Consider the following 22,399-nt stretch of genomic DNA (forward strand, 5'->3'; position numbering starts at 1 on the left):
AAAGAGGAATAAACCCTTATGTATCACTGTAAATCCAGAGACCCAATGCCAATTACTACAAACTGTATCTACACAGATCAATACTGCTGGTTAGGATGATCAACTTTTGATAATTCAGGACCTTGTTGCAGTAACAGGGCTTCAAATCTGCAGGGGGAGGGAGGGAAGAATGTTACATACCTCTGTAGTATTCAATTTAAGTACATATTCCTGTCTTGCACCACCGCATAAGTCACATTGGACAGTACAAAGACAGACAGTTTCAACCCACCCTGGTTATTACTGTGCCTGGCAACATTCTTCTTGTTTACCTGGCTATATTGATGGCAGATCTGCATTATTATTATATTCTCTGTCAACTACACAATTATGTAATGGTTACATACATAGCTGATTTGATCATTCATTCAAAGAAACCTGTCCCATTAATCAAGTTACATGCCTGACTAGAGGAAGTGATTGTGATACAACAAAATCATGCTAGACTCTTCCCTTCTAACATAAGGTAACAGCTTTGAGAGGCTTTCTAGGGAAATGCAATATACAATGTTAGATGTTTAAATAAAATCAATTTCATCAGCTTCAATACTGAGTAGCTCATTGCCTTCTCTTTACCTTCTTTTCCATTCACAGCATACTCTTACTCTCCCTCAGTTGCCCTTTCTTCCTCTCCTCGTTCCCTGTCTCTTCTTGCCTCTTTCAGTGAAAAAAAGAAAAACCAAAATGTATGGAATCAAAGTAGACTCCATTTTCTGCCTGGAAATGGCCCCACCTTGCTCTGCAGCTGGCTTTTTACAGCTTCTCTTCTTACCCCACACACTGCTCCTGCCACAATGACTACTAGGTGCCCCCTAAAGAACAGCTTTTCAAAAGCTAGGTGCTTTGCTCACACAGTGCCTGCCTGGAGGAACCTAACAAACTCTGAATGCTCAATACCAATGATATGCAGCAAGCTTTTATAAATATTTTGAACCTGAATATGAAAGTGACAAGAGTCACAGAATAAATTAGAACTGACATTAAAATGCTTGCGTAGTTACTGACTTGATATGGTAATGATCCTAATTTAACAAGGCAAATTGTGGTTCAGCAATTTACATAGGTTGTGCAAGGCGTTAAGAAAACTATTTCTTTAACACTTATAAATTTCAAGTTATTTTCTTTAAAGAAAGTTGAAGGCACAGAACAAAGAAAAGGAGACTTCAACGGAATCTGCATGTTTCCAAGTAATCATATTTTAATATTGGCCAGGGTCATGTGTGGGGACATACCGAATCTCTTGCAATTATGCTTTATTTTGAAAAGTTAATAGAGCATAGATCACCAAATACCTTTTCAAACCAAAGAGAATAAACTGCAACAATATTATCTATGCACAAAGGCTATTTATTTAACAGATTTCTGCTGAAACAGAGGTGCCCCAACTGGTTTAGCAAAAGCATTCAATGAACTGCTGGGTCATATTACAGAGGGCATTTTTATACTGACATGTAATAAAGATTAGAGGAGTTTAACCTTAACATACATCTGCTTAAAGTGACACCTATTCTTTTAAAGGGAAAACGCTTTGGCTTTTGAAAAAAATTCCCTGAACAGTTTCCCTTGGTTGCAAAAGTTTCCAAGCAGTCTAGTTGCAGCACACTGTGCTCCTAAGCCAAGGATCTGTGTTCAAGACCAGAACTCCAGCTCTGTGCTGGCCTAGTAAAAGAGGAATTAGAGTCATACCCTGTCTATAGTAAAAATCAATTGGTGATATTCTTCACCAGTTTGTGACACTCAACTAATGTGGGAACAGCAAACTCATTTGAATTGTGCCCACACAGCAGCATTTTGCCTCCTCCCAAAACAGTCATGTGTCAAGTGTTCGTGAATTTGTACCAACCACAATTCCTAACCATGTTTGTAGCTAGTTATGCGTGCTGGGGAAATCTGAGCATGTAACACACAGGCCCATCTATGCTGGGAAATCTTCCCCAAAAAATTCCAACTGGTTTTAAAACCAGCTCAGCGAAATAGATTTTGCTGGAGCCATTGTGTAGCCCACAACCATTTTTTACCACACCAGTTGCAAAACCAGCTTGAGGTGGTTTAGAGACACATTCATTTGAAATTGTTCAAGCTGCCTGAACTCTCGTCTACACTACAGCGCCAGCCAATTACATCTGTTTAGCTGAACTGATTTTAAAACCAGTTAAAATCTGGGGGAAGTTTTCCTCACGTACAGCAGGCCCATCATGCCTCTGCAGTAGATCATATGCCCACAGATGATCCACTCTGCCGCATATGTAACAATGCACGCTGGAAAGTCTTTTGCATAGAATGCTGGGGTGGAAGGAGGGCCACCCAAGCCATTTACACAGACACTCTTTGGGGAGGGGGATTAAGCTCCAATAGAAACAGCGCTGATCTGGTTACATGAAGGCATGCAAGGGCAAAACACTTCGCTGCTATAGTTACTAAGAGCATTAGCCACATTGGACACAAACCACATTTAGAGTAAATATTTCACCATTAGAATAGGCTGGTAACTTAATGCTTTCAACCTAGCCATGGGGTGAGAAGGTAGGCTATCCTGGAAGTGGGGAGACAAGCGGAGAAGAAGAGCAGTGGTGGTGGGAAGAACCTATATCCACTCTGACTCAACTGCAACGGCTCCCAAAAACTGTGGTCTGTGATCCACTTGGTAGTGGTCCATGGAGAGCTGTCTGGTGGGCTGCTGCTGGTTCCTACTCTTGTCTCTAACTACTAGATCAGCATAGAGGACAGCTAAAAATACACTGGACTAGGCAACTGCAGGGAGAAGAACAGATGCTACAACTAACTGACTGAAAATAAAATGAACTGTACCAGGAAATGGTACAAAGCGATTGGTATATAGGCTCTCTCTCTCTCCCCCCTACTCTTTGTCCCTATTGTCTAGCGTGCAAGCTCTGTCAGGGCAGAGACTCTCTCCTACTCTATTTCTACAGTGCTTGGCACAACGGTGCCCTGACAGCGGTGGATCCCTAGGCATCACTGTGTCGAACATACAGCTAGCTACCAATCTGTCACAAGCGGAGCTCTCACAGACGGTTGGAAGCCACTGAACCCACTGGTTACAACTCCTAAACTAGTTTGTAACATAGGAGTTACAGGCAATTCACACAGCCTGACTGAAAGGGGACTCTGACTCAAGTGATCCTCTTTGGCCAACAGTGAAACAGCATCATATCCAGACTTCCTTCTCCAGAGGTAGAGTGGCTACAATGCAAAATCAGAAGACTGAGGGAAGAAGTGAGAGACCCCTGGGAGAAGCCACCCTAGTTAAAAAATAAAACACCAGAGATTTACCAGTTGATATTCTGCATGAAAGAGAGCTATATTTAATATTTCACCATTAGAATAGGCTGGTAATTCCCTGATCAGAACTTCTCCAATCAATAATGCATAACGTTTGTTTGTAAGAGAACTACACAAGTTAGGTACTTGATGTTTTGACAATTCTTTCCCTCAAACAGTCCAAAATAACCCCTGAGAAGCTTGCAGCTGAAGTCTGTTTTGTTATAGAAGTGAGCCTCTCTCAACCTTAGCATACATTATATTGTTTCTTGTGAGGTGGAACCAATAGATTTGAAGTGTTTATTCCTTTAAGAAAAATAGACTACAGGGATTAGTTTGACCTTGGATAGTAAATATTAAATTTTAAAAACAGGTTTTAAAAATATTTATTTCGTTTTCTCTGTGTGGATGCTCTACTTCTTGCTGCACGTCCCCTAGCACTTGGGATTGGTGCTGCAGGCAAGCCTTGCCATAGTTTCCCTAAGCCAGGTATAGGCCAGTCCAAACAAATCTCTGTATCAAAGAGTGCCCCCCCTTTGGAGGGCCTCATTTAATGACATCATAAATTAACACAAACATAAGCAAGATCTTACTCAGGAACCCCCAGGGTATCCACCATGCTGCAGTCAGTGCATCTAGCTTTGGACAGTGACCTCTGGCTCCTCCCTTCAAGAGTCCTCTTCCCTTCTCCTGGAAACAATCGCTGGTTCCTTTTCTTCCAGATAACCCTACTCCCTCACCTGGGGGACAGTCTGATTCCTTCTCCCAGAATACTCTTCTTCACTCCTCCTGGAAACAGTCTCAGGATATGTCTATACTGCAGCTGGAAGCAACCCTCCCACCCCAAGTAGACAGATTCACACCAGTAAGTCCACTTGAGCCGCCGACACTTGAGAGGCCTGAACGCCAACTGTTATTGCTAGCTCACTAGCTTGAGCCCAGGTAGCTTGAATCTGCGTGCCCGCACTGGGAGGTTCGCTCCCAGCTGCAGTGTAGACATTCCCTCAGATTCCTTCCCTTCAAGATACTCCTGCTCCTGGCAACTGGGAAACAGACTCATTCTCTCTGGAACTCTCAGTTCCCTTCCCCATGACTACTCCTGTTCCCTCCCCGAGGACATACTCCCTCGGGGGATGCCCCCTTACAAACCTCTTCTCAGAATAGCCCTGTGTAAGCTGAAAAGCTTGTCCTTCTCACCAACAGCAGCTGGTCCAATAAAAGATATTACCTCACCCACCTTGTCTCTCTTCTCATCAGAGGTACTTTCCTCCCGAGAGCTCTTCCCCAACTGAGCTCAGGCAGCCTTTTTATGGGGTGCAGAAGCACCATTACCAGCCACCTGGGAAAACCACCTTGACTCAGTTAAGTCTTCAGAGGGCCATCATGGGAAAGCTAGGCCTTGATTCTCCTTAAAAGGGCCAACTGGCCCTTGACACTATTGCTGGAACTAGTGATTCAATATTAGTTACAGTGAGAGAAGATTTTCAAAACTGTTTTAAGTTCTACTGTTTTCTAGAAAAAACTGGTTAAATCATTGAAGCTCTGAAAGTTTCCAGCCTCTCTCAAATTCATGTCATGGGCTACATTTCTTTGTGGTTTCCTGTTTGTAATTTCTCCAATATACTTAAGATATTTGTTTTAAAACGTAATTTACTCTTTTTGCTCACAAATTAAGATTAAACTATGTAAACACTTGTCTGGAGGAAAAACAAAATTTTTCATGGGCTTTATCAGTGGATAAGAGGAGAGTTGCTTAAATTTGGTGTCTCCACAACATCCCTTGAGATGTACATAGAGACACTATTTTTAAAATAAGCAATTCTTTAGCTCCTTTCTTAATTGTTCAACAAGATTTCAGCTGAAAAACTCAGTGGATGTCACACATACTCCAATATTACAATAGACCCATTTCTTAATTTGCATAAGAAAGGAAACATTTAACTGTTGAAAGCTTATGCACTTGTCATTTTAGCAAATGAACCAAAATCCTTAAATTATTCTAATTTTCTTACTTGCTCCTAAGTCAACACTGAACACATGTTAAATGCTTTAAGCTCTTACCACAAACCAGAATAATAAGAACAAGTTTCCTTTGGGGAGGAAGGTCAGCCACATGGTTAAGGCACAAAATTATTGAGTTCTGACAGATGGGTGCCACCCAAGCTGTGCTACTGACTCACTGCAAGACCTTGGGTGTGTCACTTGAGGTTTGTGACTCAGTTTAGTCATCTCTAAAATGGAAATACTGTTTGCCTACCCCTCAGTGACATTGCAAGGGCAAGTTCATGCATGTTTGTAAAGTTCTTTGGAATTTTTGGACTGAAGGCACCATATAGACACCAATGATCATGAGGTACAGTTGACACATCTGAAGTCCCTAACAGGGTTAGGCCAGGTGTAGACTATAAACTTTTGGTGGCACAGCTATGGTGGTCAGGGGTGTGATAAGGTGTGATCTCTGGCTGACAAAGGTCCTTAATGTAGATGCAGTTTGTTTATAAATTATGCACACAATTAAACTTTTGCTGCTATAGCTTATTTCTGGCAAAAGCAGATTTGTTGGTATATGCTGCATCCACATTAGGAGCACTTTCCTGTTATAGTATACTGGTACAGTTATACTGAAAGCACTCCTAGTGTCAACCTGGCCTTTGATTGACTGACCTCTCTAAAAGAGGAATAGTCCTCAAACAGGTGCTTTGTGATTGCTCTTCTGCCCTACGGGCTGCCTCGCGGGATACCACAGGAGTTCTACAGCATCACCTCTCTCTCAAACATCCTAATGGCCTCATAATGAGGCTGTTTAGGCTACAGTGTCTCTAAAATGCTGATAAAGTGGCAACAGAGCTCCAGTTATGTGTCCTGGCTGATGCAGCTGAACAATTCACTCAGTGTGCCATCTGAGGCTAGGGCTAGCTGGCTGAGGAACAACTCAGACAAGACAGAGGTATTCCTCTGGTATTCATGGGTTGGGGGAAGACAACCAGAAGAAATAGAATCATAGAAGACTAGGGTTTGAAGAGACCTCAGGAGGTCATCTAGTCCAACCCCCTGCTCAAGGCAGGACCAACCCCAACTAAATCATCTCAGCCAGGGCTTTCTCAAGCTGGGCCTTAAAAACCTTTAAGGATGGCGATTCCACCACCTCCTTAGGTAACCCATTCCAGTGCTTCACCACCCTCCTAGTGAAATAGTGTTTCCTAATATCCAACCTAGACCTTCCCCACTGCAACTTGAGACCATTGCTCCTTGTTCTGTCATCTGCCACCACTGAGAACAGCTGAGCTCCATCCTCTTTGGAACCCCCTTTCAGGTAGTTGAAGGCCATCAAATCCCTCCTCATCCTTCTCTTCTGCAGACTAAATAAGCCCAATTCCCTCAGCCTCTCCTCATAAGCCATGTGCCTTAGCCCCCTAATCATTTTCATTGCCCTCTGCTGGACCCTCTCCAATTTCTCCACATCCTTTCTATAGTGGGGTCCCAAAACTGGACGCAATATTCCAGATGTGGCCTCACCAGTGCCGAATAAAGGGGAATAATCACTTCCCCCAATCTGCTGGCAATGCTCCTACTAATGCAGCCCAATATGCCGTTAGCCTTCTTGACAACGAGGGCACACTGTCTACTCATATGCAGTTTCTCATCCACTGTAATCCCCAGGTCCTTTTCTGCAGAACTGCCGCTTAGCCAGTCGGTCCCCAGCCTATAGCAGTGCCTGGGATTCTTCCATCATAAGTGCAGGACTCTGCACTTGTCCTTGCTGAACCTCATCGGATTTCTTTTGTCCAATCCTCCAATTTGTCTAGGTCACTCTGGACCCTATCCCTACCCTCCAGCGTATCTACCTCTCCCCACAACTTAGTGTCATCCGCGAATTTGATGAGGGTGCAATCCATACCATCATGCAGATCATTAATGATGATGTTGAACAAAACCAGCCCCATAACTGACCCCTGGGGCACTCTGCTTCATACCGGCTGCCAACTAGACATTGAGCCATTGATCACTACCTGTTGAGCCCGACAATCTAGCCAGCTTTCTATCCACCTTATAGTCCATTCATCCAATCCATACTTTTTAAACTTGCTGGCAAGAATATTGTGGGATCACAGAAAGCATATTGGTCCTCCAGATTGAGAGAACGTACTTGCTGCTTGTTAGTGGCTTCAATTTGGGGTTCATGTTAGATCCTGGATGGTGAAACAACTGTAACCAAGAGAGTCCCCTTCTCCATCTGCATTTGGCAAGAAGTGGACAATTTCTTTTGGATGCAGAGCTTGTTATGAGTTAACCATGCATTCATCATCTCAAGATTTGTGGTGCACCTGTCATACGCTCAGCATGAAGCTAGGACTTAAGGTCACTTAGGACAGGTCTACACTCTAAGTGCTACACCAGTGCAGCTCCACAGATGCAGCTATGCCGCTGTAGTGCATCTGGTGAAGACACTCTATGCCAACGGAAGAGTGCCTCCCACCAACACAGTGCCGCATGGACAGCAGAGCTTAGGTCGCTGTAACTTGCGTTGCTTGGGGGGGGGGTGTCTTTTTCACACCCCTAAGCAACGTAAGTTAGATAGATTTAAGCAGTAGTGTAGACCTGCCCTTATGTTCTTATATTGATGCAGAATGTAGCTGCCCTCTTGAGTGGTACTTCTTGAGAGCATAGAATCATAGAATTGTAGGACTGGAAGGGACCTCGAGAGGTCATTTAGTCCAGCCCCCTGCACTCATGGCAGGACTAAGTATTATCTACACCACCCCTGACTGATGTTTGTCTAACCTGCTCTTAAAAATCTCCAATGATGGAGAGTCCACAACCCCTCTGGCAATTTAACTAGTGCTTGACTACTCCGACAGGAAGTTTCCTAACATCCAACCTGAATCGCCCTTGCTGAAATTTTAGCCCATTGTTTCTTGTCCTCAGAGGTTAATGAGAACAATTTCTCTCTCTCTTCCTTGTAACAACCTTTTGTATACTTGAAAACTGTTATGTCCCCCGTCACTCTTCGCTTCTCCAGACTGCACAAACCCAGTGTTTTCAATCTTCCCACATAGGTCAAGTTTTGTAGACGTTTCATCATTTTTGTTGCTCTTCTCTGGACTTCCTTCAATTTGTCCGCATCTTTCCTGAAATGTGGTGTCCAGAACTGGACACAATACTCCAGCTGAGGTCTAATCAGCATGGAGTAGATCAGAAGAATTACTTTTCATGTCTTGCTTACAGCACTCCTGCTAATACATCCTAGAATGATGTTTGCTTTTTTTTGTAACAGTGTTACACTGTTGACTTATATTTAGCTTGTGATCCACTAGGACTCCTCAGATCCCTTTTTGCAGTACTCCTTCATTGGCAGTCATTTCTCATTTTATGTGTATGCAACTGATTGTTCCTTCCTAAATGGAGTACTTTGCATTTGTAATTATTGAATTTCATCCTACTGACTTCAGACCATTTCTCCAGTTTGTCCAGATCATTTTGAATTTTAATCCTATCCTCCAAAGCACTGGCAGCTTTGTATGGTCAGCAAACTTTATAAGTGTACTCTCTACACCATTATCTAAATCATTGATGAAGATATTGAATAGACACATCAACACACTATAGTCAGCACTAGCTTCCAGTTATAGTTTACTTAACATCAGCATTTGCTAGGCCCTTTACACGGACAAGTATTTACTTATTTGTTTTCAGATAGAATTTAAAAGATATTGTTTTGAACATGTGCTACCTTGATACCTGAGGGTCCACTTTTCTCACAGGATGCAATAACACCATAGTTTCAATCAGCCACTGAACACTGGCCAACAACTGCCAATATAAAAAGAGGGAACTGCTGACACAATGTTTTTTGCAAGGTGTCCTCAATCTCAGTCGCTCCCCCTTTTCCTAGCAAAGCCTAGATTTGCTGACCATCAGAACATGCTGTAAAGCTAATGTATTTCTTCCGGATTTTGTTCAGGGGCATTTGAGGATTACGGGGTGATCAGATATCAGAAGCTATTTTGTTAGCAGTTTTATTTTCTTTCTTAGGGTTGTCTTGGATGAGAAGAACAAGTTGTTGTATTTGGGGATTTTAATCTTTAGTTTTGTATATTAAATATTTGTATATGCTTCCAGAGCTCCAGGCTAGGTGGCTTTACATACAACTGGAAGAAAAATAAAGGTGCAAAGCATTATTTCAGAGCATTTTAGGTTCTGTTGCTGTGGTTTTTCAGTTATTTGTACTATTTCTGCTCATCTCTCAATCAAGTTAGTATAACTGTGCATTTGTATTACTTACAAAACAATCAATCCACTATAAAAATACCGTATGTAACAACAGCAACAATATCCTACACTTTACAACACGGGTAATTAACTTTCTTTTGAAAAATGCAAAACTTGCTCAAACACCCTGGCTTTTGTCAAGGTACAATAGGCAAATTAAAAGCTGATCTTTTAACACTCTATTGTAGAACCAGACTTCTGACAACCTGATAAAGCTCCCTTACCCTGGCAACGCAAGGTGTAAAATTCTCATGTTGATTATATAGAGCATGCCACATGTTACCATGACTCAGCAGCCACAGAAATTAAGACTCTAGTTCAAGGCTCCTCACACCCATGGCCATACCTAATATGGACTTTGGCTTCAAAGTCTATGCAGTTTTTCATCTGACATTTTTCCGTGGAAAGCTCAATCACAGCAATAATTTAAAACATCTTTGAAATACTAGTTATACCCTAATGATTTTTGTCCAAACAATTTTAAAAGTTCACAAAGATTCTGCTGGAATATATACAAATTCAGTAATTATGAAACTGACGTATAAAAGACTGCACAAGAGGCTCTCTCCCAAACAAAGATCAGGTTAAAGGCAAAAAATATATTTTATATACATGTGTGAAAATAGCATTACAGCTGAAATTTTAACCGCACAAAACGTTGATAATTTACGTTTATGATGCCAGCAGCAAGTGGCTGCTGGAAAGGGAGTTGCGGTGGGGGCAGGTGTTGGTACTCTCTCCCCCATTTTGGGGTGTTTGTGATGTTATTCAGCACCTTGGTACCATATACCCCGTTCACCATTCTTCCTGAAGCCATTAAGCAAGGCAAGGTAGGGCATGAAGCACCAAGCAGCAGAATGCAGCAGAAGGGGAACGATTATCTCAGGGCCAGGAAAAGCTGCACTCTCAGGCCCACCATATGACTCAACACTTGACAGCAGGACAAAGCGTTCTCCAACCTCTCCAACTGCTGTGCCAAGTGTTTCCCTAAAAATGGAGTGTTATTTTCTCAGTTTGAGATCAGGTACAGAAAAACATCACAGTTGTTTAATTTGTACAAAATAAAGCTGCATTGCATTATACAATCCATGAACATCCAGTAAATATAGAGTAGTAATTATATTTAACCAACACTAAGCAGGTACTAGCAATTCAATGATCGCTTATTATGCCAAATAAAGGAGTCAAGTATTACTAAAATATCTGAAAAAGAGGCAGATCCCTCTGGTATTTGTCAAAGGCAGGTATAGCCCACCCACGGTATGGTTATAAATAATAAAGGTTTTTTCATGTTTTTTCAGAGGCTCGTTCACCTGCACATCCACCAATGTGATATATGCCATCACGTTCCAGCAATGCCCCTCTGCCATGTACATTGGTCAAACTGGACAGTCTCTACGTAAAAGAATAAATGGACACAAATCAGATGTCAAGAATTATAACATTCATAAACCAGTCGGAGAACACTTCAATCTCTCTGGTCACGCGATTACAGACATGAAAGTTGCGATATTACAACAAAAAAAACTTCAAATCCAGACTCCAGCGAGAGACTGTTGAATTGGAATTCATTTGCAAATTGGATACAATTAACTTAGGCTTGAATAGAGACTGGGAGTGGCTAAGTCATTATGCAAGGTAGCCTATTTCCCCTTGTTTTTTCCTACTCCACCCCATCCCCACCAGACGTTCTTGTTAAACCCTGGATTTGTGCTGGAAATGGCCCACCTTGATTATCATACACATTGTAAGGAGAGTGGTCACTTTAGATAAGCTATTACCAGCAGGAGAGTGGGGTGGGGGAGGTATTTTTTCATGTTGTGTGTGTATAAAAAGATCTTCTACACTTTCCACAGTATGCATCCGATGAAGTGAGCTGTAGCTCACGAAAGCTTATGCTCAAATAAATTGGTTAGTCTCTAAGGTGCCACAAGTACTCCTTTTCTTTTTATAAATAATAAAATAATTGATAAATAAAGTCCTGCACTTTTCTGACTAGCTTAACTGGACTACTATAGTTTCTTCTAAAGACATTTCTATTGGCACTTCCAGGGGACTTTGTGAAGGCCAAAATTATAACTGGGTTCATAAAAGAATGAAATAAGTTTCTGCAGAACAGGTCCATCAATGGCTATGAGCCAAGATGGTCAGTGACGCAACCCCATTCTCCAGGTGTCTCTAAGTCTCTGACTGCCAGAAGCTGGGACTGGATGACAGGGGATGGATCATTCGATAAATTCTCTGTACTGTTTGTTCCTATTGTCCCACTGTTGGAAGACAGGACACTGGGCTAGATAGACCACTGATCTGACCCAGTATGGCCACTCTTATGTAACCATACACCCGTAAGTGATCTATTTAAGAAGTTGTATTACACATGTAACAGCAGCCATACAAACTATTTAGACAGTAAATAAATAGTTTTCAAATTCTAGGAGAAATACACAAAAACGTATTTTATTCTTATTATATAGCTGTTTTATGACACCTCTCTGACACGAGATACTTCACCTTAAGCTTCTAGCTACATCTACAATTGCCCTATTATAGTAGAAAATCCAGTATGGTTAGATTCTCCAGTCCTACAGTCACAAGAACAATGCTTAATATCAGCTATAAAGACAAGTGGAAGGACAAGTTCTGCTGCCATCTGAACTATTTGATAAAAGCTTTCAGTACTTTTTCCTTGAGTAAACTTCTATAATAAACTACAGTTCTACAATTAAACAACTATACTATGAACAAAGCCATTGTTCTTAAAAGCAGCAGATTACCAAAAAAAAATAGCACTTTGGTCTTTGTTCATTGTACCTCAACAGTTATGTCACCTATTGCTGAGAGCAAGTGGAATTACAATTGCAACCTGACTATATATAATCCACTATACATAAGGGGCAATGCAATTATATGAGCTGAAGAGCTTTAGAAGCAAAACAGAAACAGATTTGTAAATAGTTTGAACATTGGCAAGCCCACTGAGAGAAGTTTGGGGGTCTAGTACATAGTGTTCGCTTAGTCCCATTTCACTTTATTTACACAGATGTTTTGGGGGGCTCCTGGAACTCAGGGCCCGGGTACAATTGTCTCCCTTCCCTGCCATCAGCACTGAGCATTGGGAACAAGACTACAAGGCTTGTGTTTACTATCACTTTTAGAGATAGCCTTATGATTCTACAGCTTTGCTGCTCATAAGCTGCAATAGGCATTTCTAAACCATTTTATGTTTGCCCACCATGAATATGATAAAAGTGCTCACTAGTATGCAAAATGCACCAACGCAGGGGAGCTCTTTCGTACATTTCCTCTATATGAATTACTAAGATGATTAACTGTACAGATGTTCCCGTTAAGAATGAACTTTTTCCTTTTTAGAGACTATCATCTATAGTTGCAGTAAACCCAGCATCCTTATGTCTTAATGCGTCTGTCAGTAAAGGAATATTACCATATCTGTGGCCTGATTTTCAAAAATGCTGAGCACCTACAATATCTTATTGACTTCAGTAGCAGCTGGAGCTGTTCAGCGCTTCAAAGTCAGTCCAATAGTTAGTTAATTTTCCTCTCCCCATCCCCCCCCAATAAAAGAGGAATGGGTTTTGTTTTGTTTTATTTGTAAAACGTATTGCCACTCGGCCACACAAAAGGAAAAGAAAAACAGAATTATCCTGGAGAGTGAATGTTATGAGATCATGGAGCAGATATAAAATACCCATTTTAATTAGAAAATATTTTAGGCTTCTGCTGATTAAGTATCCCTGGGGTTCTCTCTCTCTCTCTCTCTCTCTTTTTTTTTTTTAAGACAAAAACAAAAGAAAGACCACCACAGAGAGGCAAAGGGATTTTGCTAGCTCTATCATGAATTGCTACAATGTCTGGCTCCACATATACAATTTTGGACTGGAAGTTCAGACTTCAGTACTACCAAGGAAGGGTGGTCTTGTGGGTAAAGCACAGGATTGCAAGTCAGGAGATCTAGGTTCTATTTCCAGCTGTCACAGACATGCTGTGTGACTTTGGGCCAAATCACATAATTTGTGTGTCACTGTTGCCCATACATTAAAAAAGTGTTTGTATAGCTTTGAGTTCAGATCCCTGGATGAAATTAAAGGTAATGTTGAAAGAGATGTGAAGAGTATAACACAGTCTAACACTATTGTTTATCTTTAACAGTCATTTGCCAGACATTTTACTGAAAAGAGAATAATCTGATCACCATTCTTGGGTACAAGCATGATACTAAGAGGAGCAGGGTTTCCTGAAAAATTACCAGATCCCTGGATCCTCCTCCAGTTCCTCACCCCTCCCTGGCTGAAAATCATGCTTCCGTGACAATACCGACAAGAAAAAATAGGGAAATGAATTGAACTAAAAACAAACTGGACAACATAAGTGAACAAAAAATTCAGCAGAATTAAAAAAATGAGTTTTATAACTCCAGTAAGCATAATATAGAGCTAATGATCACTCGGAATAAGAATAGCTAAAGAAGTACTCTAAACCAGCGGTTCTCAAACTGTGGGTCAGGACCCCAAAGTGGGTTGCGACCCCATTTTAATGGGGTCACCAGGGTTGGCTTAGAGTTCTTGGGGCCAAAGCCAAAGCCCGAGCCCTACAGCCCAGGGCTGAAGTCGAAGCCCGAGGGCTTTAGCATTGGGAGGCAGGGCTCAAGTTACAGGTCTCCTGCCTGAGGCTAAAACCCTTCAGCTTTGCCCCCCTTCCCCGCCCACGGCAGTGGGGCTTGGGCTTTAGCCCTCCCACCCAGGACAGTGGGGCTCAGGCTTTGGTCCCCACTCCTGCGGTTGTGTAGTAATGTTTGTTGTCAGAAAGTGGTCACAGTGCCATGAAGTTTGAGAACCCCTGCTCTAAACATAACGAGTGGGGGATCAGTTCTGGGTCCGGTTCTGTTCAATATCTTTGTCCGTGATTTAGATAATGGCAGAGAGTGTACACTTATAAAGTTTGCAGATGATACCAAGCTGGGAGGGGTTGCAAGTGCTATGGAGGATAGAATTAAAATTCAAAATGATCTGGACAAACTGGAGAAATTGTCTTTCAGGGTTTTGTTTGTTTTTTAAGAGCTCTAGCATTTTGTGTGGTTGTAAGAGTTGCATATAATGGAATTTATTTTTGTCTCTTCATAAAGGTCTAGGACAATCTGTTGTTGTAGTCTTCTGAACATACGAAGTGCAAGAAAAATGCGAAGTAATCTGAAAAATCAGGTTCCTAAGTCAACCAAGTTGAGTGGGCAAAATTAATCTTTTGCCAATTTTGGCTTTGATATCCCAGGGCCTCAGTTCCCCATCTATAAAATGGGCATACTACTACTCAAATATCTCACAGAGGTTATAAAGAGAAGTTCATTATTATTTGTGAGTCTCAAATACTATAGCTGTGACTGCCACAGATGAGACAATGAGGCAGCTAATTCCATATTCAGTGCAGCATGTGGATGGGGTACAGGAAATTGGGCATGGAAAGACACATTGAATGATGAGGGTAAGACATAAAACTGAACCATTGCCTTGCTCCCTGAGTACTATCCGTCCTGTGCAGGTAGTGTGTAAAAAACACAATATGACCCTGTAAATAAAGATTGTATCACAGTGAATAGGCACAAAGGGGCAAAATTAGGGTGGCATGGGCAACCTTAATTCTAGCATTTCCTGTCTCTTCAGTCCTTCACTTTAAAAGATTATTTATATTGCAGTGTAGTTTTTTTTAATAGGTATATAAATGTTTAGCACACTTTGGCATGAATCTACACCACATAATTAGGACAGGCTGTAGGTGGATGCCTGTTCTAATAGACATCACCAGGCAAACTAATGTACCATTAAGCCAAGGGTTCCCAAACTGGGGGCTGTGACCCCCCAGGGGGCCGCAAGGTTATGCCGCCGGGGGGGGAGGGAGGAGTCCACAAGCTGTCAACCTCCACCCTGAAGCCCCACTTTGCCTCCAGCATTTATAATAGTTTTAAATATTAAAAAAGTGTTTTTAATTTATGGGGGGGGGGGCAGGTCGCACTCAGAGGCTTGCTGTGTGAAAGGGGTCACCAGTATAAAAGTTTGAGAACCACTGGATTGGGCTAAAAAGTTATTATGATCACTGTTCTAGTTAATAGTAATAGTGGGAAATATTATGTGTTAGCAAATGTAGCAGTTTATACCTGTAAACTCTTTCCATATCGACTACTTCTCCCTCTATTGCTTCTTACTATCAATATATAGGAATTATTTACTCAGCCAAATATTTAGCACTGACAAACATTTTATGTCTCTGAAAGTCTCCAGTTTACGTTAGTTTGAAACGGGGTGGATTGATTTAAATCAGATTTTGATCAAAATTTAAATCAGCAAATAGGAAACCTTGGTTTAAATCACCAATTTTAATCTTGTTTTGCATTTGTAATTTAGTTATTTTCCTAAAGAAAGGTTTATTCTTGTTGGATGGTCATCATCAAAACATGTTGATTTGCAACTAAATATAGCCTGTACACTCAATTTCATACCTTTCTGCTAACCAGGATAATATGCTATATCTATAAACATTTAAGCAATTATATAGCTTACCATTCACTTATTCAGATTCTTAAATTTAATATTTTTATGTTAGAAAAGGGTGAATGACATACATTTCTTTACTACAGGATTAATTTTTTTTACTTATGACTTGGGTCAAGCTGCATTTAGTTTGAAAGATATTGATCATGTTCAAGCTTATAGTAAATAAGCAGATGCTCCATAAAAGTTTTTATATTAAAAACATTCTTAAATCTCAATTTAATTATTTTTACGACATAGAACAAGTAAAGATGGAAAGATATAGCTCATAATTCAATTTAGATATATCTGCAGAAAAGAGACTGATAGACAAGAAATATATAATATTGATACTATTTTCTAGTCTCTCTGAAAAAGTGTACTAAATACAATGGTATTATACTGTAAAGATAACTGTCTCAAAGAGGTAAATTTTGTTAGCACCCTATAAGTAGATCTCTAATAAAGAAGACAGCTGAAAAAATATCACTAGACACTACATGTATATAAAGTTACTATACTGTCTCTGAGAAATATGCAATTTTGTAATTAGACTGTGTAAGGCATTTATGCAGAAAGGGGGTAAAGACTGAATGATCAACCTTAACTCTGGCATTCCCTAACAACTCTGAGTAAGTAATATAATGCTAAGGTTGCACTGTTAATTTAGGCTTTGGAGTAAGTTACACAAGTAATGCCAAGACAGAGGCTATCCCTCACAAATTTTAGTATTTCTCTACATATTTCATTTGAAGACTATATGTAATATGGAAGCTAAATTTTGTTTAGTGTATTGCACTTACCTACCCATCAAAAAGAAACATACAGTAGAACCTCAAAGTCATGAACTGACCGGTCAACCACGCACCTCATTTGGAACTGGAAGTACGCAATCAGACAGACAAAAAAAGCAAATATTGTACAGTACAGTACTGTGTTAAACATAAACTACTAAACAAATAAGGGAAAGTTTAAAAAAAGATTTGACAAGGTAAGGAAACTGTTTCTGTGCTTGTTTCATTTAAATTAAGATAGTTGAAAGCAGCATTTTTCTTCTGCGTAGTAAAATTTCAAAGCTGTATAAGTCAATGTTTAGCTGTAAACTTTTGAAAGAACCATAACATTTTGTTCAGAGTTATGAACACCCTCCATTCCCAAGGTATTCTACTGTACTAACCTCCCTTTTAATTCCTTGTAGGGTCCTTCCTCCCCTTAATAGTTTCATATTTAATCTCAAATACATCCTCCCCACATGTAATCATAGTTTATTAGAACTGTCCTTTAACACCTCTATATAATACTAATTTGAGTTTCTCCAAATATACTTCTCTCCTCCTCCCACCCCCTTCCATAGCTTGGTGAACATTCTAGCATGACACCTACAAAAAATTTGATAATGGTTAGGCAGCTGGTATACAGTGACCACTGCTTTTCACACTGACCACTTTCATTTAATTATTTCCTTGTGCTCCTCCTGTCTGTTGTCCCTTTTTTAAGACGTAGGCTGTAATCTCTCAGGAGAGGGACTGTCTGTTCTGTGTTTGTACAGTGACTAGCACAATGGGGACTTGATCTGATTGGGGTCCTTGTTCACTATTGCACTACAAATAATTGATATTACTACTAAATTATTAAACACTTAGGTTAGCCCATGACCCTAGCCAAAGATGCCCTCTCAAGTCTACATTAGAGGCAATGGCTCCTGCTGAGGAAGTCCACAGCATTTAAAATGAAAGATTGAGCCAGCAAAATTGTATACGTAGACTAGCTTCTGATCTCTCATGACCATTAGCTCTTTATTTAGAATTTCATGCCAGAATAGAACGTACTGAATATTCCAAGGCTGCTGCAAAGGCTTTGAAATGTCTTTGGGGTGCCTATTCCTATTTGCCTACTCTTGAAATAGAGATGGTCTTTTGCTAGAAGGATTATTCTTCAGAAAAAATGAATCAGTTGCATCTACTGCAGGACGCAACACATTCTATCTTTGCCAAATCCGCTGACCACTCTCTCACAGCCACATGCAGACAGTGTGTTGTTCCCAATGAGAGTTACCACAGTACAAAAGCCAGTTATTTATTCTTCTCCCCTTATTGGAGAGTTATGTGCTTTTAAATAGCATTATTAATGCTTAGCATTTATGTTTAGTCTCAACATCCATGTGAAGTATCTGTTATCACCACTTTAGATACAGGGAAAACAAGTATGGAGGATAAGTGACTTGCCTAAGAGAGCCAATATCCAAGCCAGAATCAGGACTCAGACGTGTATTCAAATCAGTAGTCCACAGATCATTTCTCTCTGCATCACAATGGAGTACTCCTTGAATTTGAGGAAAAGTGTTCACTAAAGTAATTTTGGACCTCCTCCTGTTCCATCTTAATAACCAGTTCAGTAGTAACCCTGTTGTCATTTCAAAATATACATTCCAGAATTATCCCAAGAATTTAATTCTGATTTGCCTCCCCTGGGAAATAATATCTATGTCTTACACAGCACTTCTCATCCACAGATCTCAAAGCAGCAAAGACTGCACTGTTTCTTTAGAGGTTTCAAGTGCATGTGTGATGAAAGGCTACCTCACAAAATGAAAGCTCATTTTCTATATATTCTTATCAAATTCCCTTTAAAGTCTCTTTGAAAGAAATGGCAGGTTTTTTATGTATGGCGCTGAGGTTCAAGGAGCTCAAGTATATAAAGAACTGAAAACGTGTTCACCCAGCTCACAGAGAAGGGCCTACAGCTAACATCTCCAGAGAGATGTGGTTTGGGGTCATGCCCTTAGAGGTTAGACACTAGAGTGGGATAGGAGATGGCACTAGAATGAACAAAGTTTGGCTTCAATATTAAAAAACAGCCACTTCTCAGAAGTCAACTTCCCTTCAGGGAGAAGAGAAAGACAAGCCCCTTTTGGCAACTGCCATTAACTGTTGAAAAGGAAGAGCAAAAGGTTCAAACATGGACTCTGACAATGAAAGGTTTCAGAGTAACAGCCGTGTTAGTCTGTATTCGCAAAAAGAAAAGGAGGACTTGTGGCACCTTAGAGACTAACCAATTTATTTGAGCATAAGCTTTCGTGAGCTACAGCAGCTCACGAAAGCTTATGCTCAAATAAATTGGTTAGTCTCTAAGGTGCCACAAGTATTCCTTTTCTTTTTGACAATGAAAGGTTACAGCTAACAGCATTTAACCTTTGTAGCTAAGTAGTCTAGCCTGTTTAGCAAGCATTGCAGTCTCTTCACCCAAGTGTAACTGAGTGCTTCTATTTTATTCCCCTCCAACATGTTGATCCTCTTAAATAAAGACTACCATTTGGATGTGACTGCTGAGTTGAGGATTCGACTACGCCCTCTCTAGGCACACAACAATCTCTGCTGTCTTATGAAAAAAAAGGCAAATGTAGTTTACTGGCCCAGCTGCATCCAATGCTGCTTATTTAAAAAGGGCCTGGAGAGGTGCAAGAGATGGCAGACAGTGTTCCCTTCTGGCTTATAGTGAATCTTCAGACTTTTGTGTAGGGTTGCTATTACGGTGCTCATTTAAAAAAAAAAAAAAAGACTATTTTTGGCTATTAAAGGAACTGCTTTTGTCTCTTGTTCTGCTTTTCATGTTTACATTCTTTTTTCATTATGGTCCTTTCTATTTTTGTGCCCACTCAATACCTTCCACCAAAGGAGAAATATAATGGCCTCTTATATGCTTAGCAGTGGGGAATTCTAACTTCCTCTTACCCACATCAGAAAGATCCTTAAACCTATTCGTTCTTTGTTTGCACAGAATTCCAGCTAGCCATTTCTTCACTTCTAGGAACACAAGTACTACTCCCTTGTGCAGAAATCTTTGTGGGTACTGGAATATGCTTCACCCACCTTGCTGTCTTTTGAAGGCTGGAAACTACCTGTGGATTAAGTCCAGAGTTTGAAGCAAGGCACAATTCTCTAAATTGCTGAATTGGCAGGGACCCCATTGTTCACAATGGCACTGAACAGAAACAGGTTTGGGGGGGGGGGGGTCAGGAGAGAACTCCCTTAACCTTGTGGTTCTCATTACAAATCACTTATCAGGATGCCAAATAGGCACTTATCGCTATACTCAAGGATACAGAGCAGCATGTCAAGTTGTGTTTGTTTCCCATTCCTGGCACTTTTGAAGGCTTATCCAAAGGACTCTGTTGCTAAACAAATCAAGTTTATATTGCTGTAATTACCGTAAACATGTGCCATACATTAACCACTGTAGACCAACTGCTCAAGAATTAAATAAGTGCAACTACACAAGTGATTAGAGTGCAGGACTGGGGCCTGCTCTACACCTAAAACGAGAGACGTGAAAAATGTCATGCCCTGTGTGATTATAGTTAGGTCAACCAACCCCTACAGTAGATGAAGCTAGGTCAACAGAAGAATTTTTACATTGACCTAGCTACTACCTGTTGGAGAGATGGATTACCTACATCAACAGAAAAACCCTTTCTGTTAATGCAGGAAGGTTCTACACCAGTGATTCTCAAATTTTTTTTTTCCCCCGCAGACCACCTGAAAATTGCTGAGGATCTTGGCGGACCACTTAATGATCTTTCCAAATGTTGTTTGTACCGTTAGCTAACTATTGTAAAGCACTTTAGATAAAAAGCTCTAAATATAAAAAACCCTTAATAATAATTATTATTTTTGTTCTACAAATAAAAGCACACAACTCATATTTTAATATCAGTAGTCTTACCTTTCTAATGCGATGGATGGGCCTTCTCTCCCACGCCACAGCAGCTCCCAAGCTGGGGCTGGGAAAGAGGCGAGGTCTCTCCATAGCCACAGCAGCCACAGAGCCTAGGCTGGGAAGGAGGGCCATCTCTCCCTGGCAGCCGCAGCCCTGGAGCTAGGGAAAGTAACCTCCGTCTCTGGCCACCGCAGCCCTGCACATCCCAAACTCCCCCCACCCCCTCTTCTCACCCCACTGAGCGCTCCCACCTACCCCCTGTTCCTCCCAAGACCACCACCTCACCTTACATGTGTCTCTTCTCCAGAGTCCAAGCACCTAATTTGTGGAGCCACGCCTGTGCGGCTCCACACGTTAGGTGGGTGGCCATTCATGCTCTTGTGTGTGGCTGCCCAAGCACGCACCTTCAAGGGAACTATCTGCGGACCACCTGAATGCAGCTCGCGGACCACTGGTTTGAGAACCTCTGGTTTACACTATAGCAGCACAGCTGCAAGGCCACAGCTATGCTGCTGTAGGGTAGCCATGCCCTAAGTCGGGAGACCTGAGCTCCATCAGCACATCAGTAAGATTTCCTGTGTGACATTTAGGGTATGTCTGTGGTTAAACCGCCACAGTGGCATAGATGCAGCACTGTAGCTTCACCGCTATAGAGCTTCAGTATAGTAGCTACCTATGGCAACAGGAAGGGTTCTCTCGTTGGCGTAGGTAACCCACCCATCAACAGAAGGATTCCTAGTGCTGTCTATACTGGGGGTTAGGTCAGAATAGCTACGTCTCTCAGGGGTGAGGATTTTTCATACCCCCGAAGGACAAAGCTATACCAATGTACCAGTGTGGACCAACCCTATGTAAGTCTACATGCATATGTGAAATGGGAATACTTACCTACCTCTCAGATATGTGGTGAGGTTTATTATATTAATATTTAGTACAGTGCTTTGAGATCCTTGGATAGAGAAGCACTTATTTCAACAGGAAAAAGTTCTAACTGCCAACCTATACTTGTTGCGTGGCAGAATTTCTGGGGTGGATCTAGAGGGCCGGTCCTTATAGAGTAAGGTTGACAACTGATAATTTCAGCCGCCTCTGGTAGCTTTAGTAATACACAACTCGCACCCAGCCTAATGGACAGATGAGAGGAAGAAAATGTTTCCCGACTTCTATTCTAAAGGTTATTTTGTCCATTTTCCATGCGTTTTAAAAGCTATACATAATAAAATCTTGATCTAACTAGATTCTTTAGATGTCTTTAAAAGCTTGGATTTGTTTCTTTTTAACTTACCCATTGGATGTGGAAAGGCCTAATGACAATATACACAGGCTTGTCAGAATTTTATTTTATTTTTTATAACTTCAATGGATAATATCAAGTTTATTTTCAAGCATTTTTTTCAATCATTGATTTAAACGTTCACAGTTGCAGGAAATTATAATCATTTAACTCCAGCATTATAACACATTTTATACACATTCACATGGGACTCTAATCTCTCAAGCAGCAATTTTCTCACTTTGCCTATCTGTTAATTTTGACCATTGATAAAAAACCTAAC

At 40.9% G+C, this 22,399-nt stretch overlaps 1 protein-coding gene across 13 annotated transcripts in view; it reads right to left on the reverse strand.

Moving 5' to 3' along the window:
* Positions 1–22,399, reverse strand: part of NCOA1 (nuclear receptor coactivator 1) — a 359,657-nt gene that overhangs the window by 327,232 nt on the left and 10,026 nt on the right. The window contains exon 1 of one of the 13 annotated variants that reach the window (XM_073335582.1): positions 10,902–10,989. The exons of the other annotated variants lie outside the window; for them this stretch is intronic. The gene's annotated coding sequence lies outside the window, so the exon portion shown is untranslated. Of the gene's footprint in view, positions 1–10,901; positions 10,990–22,399 lie in introns of those variants that run through there. 13 annotated transcript variants of the gene reach the window in all.

This window comes from Lepidochelys kempii, chromosome 3 (genome assembly GCF_965140265.1).
Source record: "Lepidochelys kempii isolate rLepKem1 chromosome 3, rLepKem1.hap2, whole genome shotgun sequence".
NCBI classification, from domain to species: domain Eukaryota; kingdom Metazoa; phylum Chordata; order Testudines; family Cheloniidae; genus Lepidochelys; species Lepidochelys kempii.